Genomic DNA, 5,577 nt, shown 5'->3' on the forward strand with positions numbered 1-5,577 from the left:
GCGCAGGGTAGCAGGAAGCTCTCTGCACACTCACCGGACCTGGGCTAGGACTGGCTCTGGGGGCTCCCGGAACTCGGCAGAAAATCCTATTCGGCGGGCGGGGTGGGGGAGGCACTGCGGAGTGGTGGGGGGCAGCCCAAGAGGCTGGGAGAGGGTCCGGCCCACTCTGCTCCTGGGCTGGGAGTGGTCCCGCAGGCGCAGGGTAGCAGGAAGCTCTCCACACACTCACCAGACCTGGGCTAGGACTGGGTCTCTGTCGTTTACTTTGGAGCCAGTAGAATATGGACTGAACCCTCCAATAACTGAGCTAAAATAAACTTTTCCTTCCTTCATTTTGAGTGTCGGGTATTTGTCCCAGCAACTAGTAAAAAAGTAACTAAGATACCAATACATGAAAAGGCATTCAAGCTCAGACAGAATCCAAGAATTGCAAATTAAAGCCACAGCGCACACAGCAGATTGGCAAACATTAAAAAGACAACTGTACCAAGTGCAGGTAAAGAGTTGAAGCAACTAGAACTTTTGTTGGTATTTATTTGTTGTCTCAGCCCCTCAGGACTGGGATTATAGGCACGTACCTCCATGCCCGGTTTTGGTGGCCAGCACAGCCCGCTCAGGGTTCTAGAGTAAGGTCAGTATGTGGTATGGGAGATTGAACTCCAGTCTTTACACTTGCCAGGCTGGCACTTGGACCACAGATCTATCTTCCTAGCCCAGGAGACACTTTTCTACCCAGCCTTTTATTCCTGAGAAGCTACACAAGACTCCTAAGAGCACCCTGCTCAGGATTGCCTTAAACTGGAAACTACCACCCTCAGTAGAGGAATGGGTAAATGAATTGTATTTCTAGAAGGATATGACAATGAAAATTAATAAAGTTACAGAAAAATATAGATCCTAGCTCTACACAGGGTCAAACACATAGGTTAGCTTTTGTGTCTTTGTATTTTTCTCAGCTTTTTTTTTTTTTAGACAAGGTCTTGCTACCTTAAATTCACTTTTGATGCCTACACTGGCCTTGAACTCACAATAATCCTGCTTGAGCCTCCCAAGTGCTGGGATTACAGGTGTGTGCCACCACATCCAGCTTTTCTTAGCATTTAAACTATTGCAACTCAGTTATTCCCTTGGTGAATATTTGTTGAACATCCACTTGCTGCTGGGAAGGCAAAAGTAATGTTTTATAAGCAAAGAGCAAAAGAAGATCTCGCTCCAGGGTGCCTCTCCAGGCCCTCACTGACCACCATTGCTCTGGGCCCCAGCTGTCACTTAGCATTCCCATCTCCTCCATTCCACTTCCAGAGAACTTATTGACTCATAGATCCAGGTCCCAGCTTCTCTAACAAAACATCCACAAAACTGGAGTCTTAACTTTGCTCTGAAATATGTGTATGACCACTTTTTTTTTTTAATGTTGGGAGTTGTTTTTGGTTTATTTACTTTATTGCCTTTTATTTTAATTTATGTGTGTGTGTGTGTGTGTGTGGCCAGCTCAGCCCACCGGGGGCGGGGCTGGCTGGCATGTGGTGCTGGGGGATTGAACCGTGGTTGCTGTGCTTTGCTAAGCTTGTTCTAAGTAGGTGCTTTAGACCACTGAGCCATCTCACCAGCCCTGTATGACCACTTTTGTCAAATAGTTATCAACTTTTTTTTAAATAAAAAATACCCCTTTTCAGGCATATTACAAAAGTCTAATATTCTGATAACATTTTGGCAAAATTTGTAAGGATACAGGAAGAATTCAAATTTAAATGGTTTGGTGAAGAAAAATGTCCTGTTTCTACACTATTGAAGTGACTGTGGACACCTCATTTTTCCTACCTCCTAACATTTTAGTGACAATATTTTGTCTTTAGGAGGTACATATTTCAGAAGAAAACATCTTGGGGCCTAGAAGAGTAGGACTTTATCTTTATAACTTAGCCTCCTGCTGAAGTTGAGGGTTTTGCCAACATGCATTCGATTCAGCTCTGAAACAAACCTTGCTCTGTCAGGGAGCTTGGCGGCTTTGGAGTTGGAGGAACTCTAATCCTGGAGTCTTGGGTGCAGTGGTTAATTTTATGTCCATTTGTCTAGCCCACAGTGCCCAGATGTTCATTCAAACATTGTTCTAGATGTTTTCTAAAAGTGAGTTTAGGGTGAGATGAATAATGGAAGTCAGTAGACTGAGTAAAGTAGGTTCCCAGCCATACTGTGGGTGCTCCTTGTCCACATAGCTGATGGCTTTCTTGGAACAAAGCCTGGCCTCCCTTAGCAAGAGCAGCTTCTTATAGCTGACTCCCTTGTCCTGTAACCGCAGCCCTTCCCCTAGTCTCTAGCCTGCTGGCCTCCCACATCAAACTCTTCAGTCCTGCTAGCCAATTTCTTAGATGTTTCTCTGTCACATCTATAGGTTTCTGTTTCTCTGGAGAATCCTGACATTGGTAAGATGCTTAAACCTCTCAAACCCTTCTCTTCATCTGTAAATAAGAGTTCTAGGATCCATGGGATTCTGTGCAGATATAATGCCCGGGGCACAGCCCAGCTCATGCAGAGTACTAGCAAGCCCAAGCTTGCAGTGTCTGCCTGTGTGTGCTCAACACTTGTGTTGCTATGAAGAAGCCACAAGTTGATTAGCATGGGCTTGGGGCAGTGTAATTGAATACTACCTTAGTTTTTCAAACACTAGGGGTGTCTGGAAACTTTCTTATATTGTCTGTCTCCTATCACCTTCTCACCAGTTCACTTTCTTATTCTCTCTTCCCCTCCCCCTGCACATGAGCCCAAACTGCCTTTTGTCCACACTCATCTTCAGTATCAACTCTCCTTTTTTTTTAAGTTATACAAAATTGAAATATTTTAATACCTCCAGAAGTAGCATATAGGAAATAACAAAGCATAATTCAAAAGGCAAGACAAGTTGCAGTATGCTCCTGGATGAACAATCAAGAGCTCTCAATATGATAGTTATGAAGGACTATATAAAAATATATTAGATGAACCCTTATTTAAAGGTCATTGCAGATTTCTATGAAACAGCACCAATCTTATATTGGGTTATACACGTATTTTTTTATTTATGTGTGTGTATGAGTGTATAAAAGACAGGAAAGAAGTAATATAAAATCAATAGAAAATGAAAATATACTTTTTAAAGATTCTAATACTAGAAGAGGATATCATATGATGTCTTTTAAATAAATTGTAAGTCAAAGATATAGTATAAATCTTAGAACAAAAATTAAGATTAAGGAATATTCAGAAAATTAAATAATTAAAAATTAAATGTTTCAAAACAATTGAACTAAAAAAAGTTTTCATGATAGCAAAGAAGTACTAAGAGTAAAACATAAGATAAATACTGGAATGGCAAATAAATGACCAGCACTTCTAACAGTTTGGGGATAGGATATTGCACAAAGTCCTAGTGTATTGTGGACATGCATAATGACCATGACAGTTACTGGTGGCCAGGCGTCACTTGTGGGACTGAGTTACGGCTATTTCTTTGAAATCCACCATGTAGACTCAGGTGGAATCATGACCCATAGGGTGGAAGAGAAGTCCATTTGTAGAGTGTGCTGATGTAAATATTTTGTGCTGAACACAAAAGAATAACTGAAAGACTGCTATTGTATACCTCTTATTCTCCTCTGTTTAATTGTTTGCCCTATTTGGTGGGTTCTTTCCATTCTCATTCATAGGGCTGTGATCAATTTGCTCCCTCTCTAGAACATCATTTAGTAGTCCGTGTAGGCTTGGCTTTGTCATCATGAAATTCTTTAGTTGTTCTTTGTCATGGAAGTATTTCACTTCTCCATTATACTTGAAAGAGAGTTTTGCAGGGTATATCTGTCTGGGTTTGGAATTTGTTTTCTTGAAAGACTTGAAGTACTTTGCTCCATGCTGTTCTTGACTTGATGGTTTGTGAAGAGAAATCTGCTGTTATCCTTATGGGTTTTCCTTTAAATGTGATCTGTTTCTTTTCTTTAGCGGCTTTTAGTATACTGTTCCTATGCTGAATTTCTGGGATCCTGATTATTATATGTCTGAGTGTGGTTTTAATTGGGTTGATGTCATTTGGAGTTCCATATGCTTCAGTTACCTGAATGTCAGATTGTTGCCCCATATTTGGGAAGTTTTCTGCTATTACTTCTGCCCATATTCTTTTTACATCATTTGTATTGACTCCTTCCTTCTCATTGATGTCTATTAGTCTTACATTGTTCATCTTTGCATCGTCTTCCAGATATTGAATTATTTTCCCTGCATCCTTGTTTTTAAAAGATCTTTTCTTACTTTTTCACTAGCTGCAATGGTGTCTTTCAGGTCAGAAAGTCTATTTTCACTTTCACGCAAACGGTTTTGCCAGCTTGTGATTGAGGTTTTAATTTCCTGTATATCACTTTGAACCTGTTTCATACATTCCATTTCTTTTCTAAATTGCTTATTCAGGGGTTCCATCATTTTTATATTCTGCTCTATTTTTTTATCAGTGTATTCTTTAGAAGCACTTAGTACTTCTTTGATTATAATAATCACTACATTTTTTAGTTCAGAAATTATTTCTGATCTGATTTCTTCTATACCTTTCTGCATTTGTTTCTTTATTGCCAACACTATTATTTCAGAGATATCAAGTGTGTGCTTTCCAGTTTCCTCTATGCTAGTGTCTTCTGCATTTGTACTGGGTGGACTCGGGGCCTGAGACTGCATTTTGTTCCTTCTCTTTGTCATTTTGTATACCACTGTCTTCTGTCCTTTGGTGTAGAGCTTACATAGAGTTATTACCTTAGCACCACATCTGGATCTATGAAGTTCAGATTCTTCCAAGTGGGTGTTTCTTGGATCTGGCTGCTGTGCTCCACTTCTTTCTGCTGCAGCCATCAGATCTGAACCCTTTGTGTCACTCTGGCAAGATGTTCTGTTCCTGAATCAGCTGGGTGGGTCTTGTCTCTAGCCTCTTTGCAGGGAGTTCTGCTGAAGGGTTCCGTGCTGGGCCTGCACTCTGGGTCGAATGAGGATCCAGTGGGCCCCAGGCAGTGTCATTCACACACTGGACCTGTGCTCTGGGTCTATTCAGGATCTGGCGGGTCTGGGGTCATCTCACTCGTGCTGAGCCTGTGCTCTGGGTCTATTCAGGATCCGGTGGGCCCCGGGTACTCTTGCTCACATGCCAGGCCTGTGCTCTGGGTCTGTTCAAGATCCGCTATATCAACTCTCCTGTATGTGGAATTGTGTACATTATTTCAGGTTCAGTCTGTGAACGTTCTCTTCATATGCCTCTCGTGAGTCAGGATGAGACGGCTATCACTACAGTAACAAGTAATACCCAAAGTCTCATCAGCTTACCCTGTGTGGTGCTGGTCTCCAGGCTGTCAACACATGACCATCTAGGATCTTGCTGCCTTCATCCTTGGTTTCACCAGCTCAACATGTGACCACTACAATAATTGCCAAAAGGACAAGAATGTGATTGTTACGTATATCTAAAATGTACCTCTCAGAGGAAGAAATTAAACAAGCGAATAAATACATGAAAAAATGCTCCACATCGCTAGCCATTCGTGAAATGCAAATTAAAACTACATTGAGATA

Source organism: Octodon degus, unplaced genomic scaffold (genome assembly GCF_000260255.1).
Source record: "Octodon degus isolate 3935 unplaced genomic scaffold, OctDeg1.0 scaffold00073, whole genome shotgun sequence".
In the NCBI taxonomy this organism is placed as follows: domain Eukaryota; kingdom Metazoa; phylum Chordata; class Mammalia; order Rodentia; family Octodontidae; genus Octodon; species Octodon degus.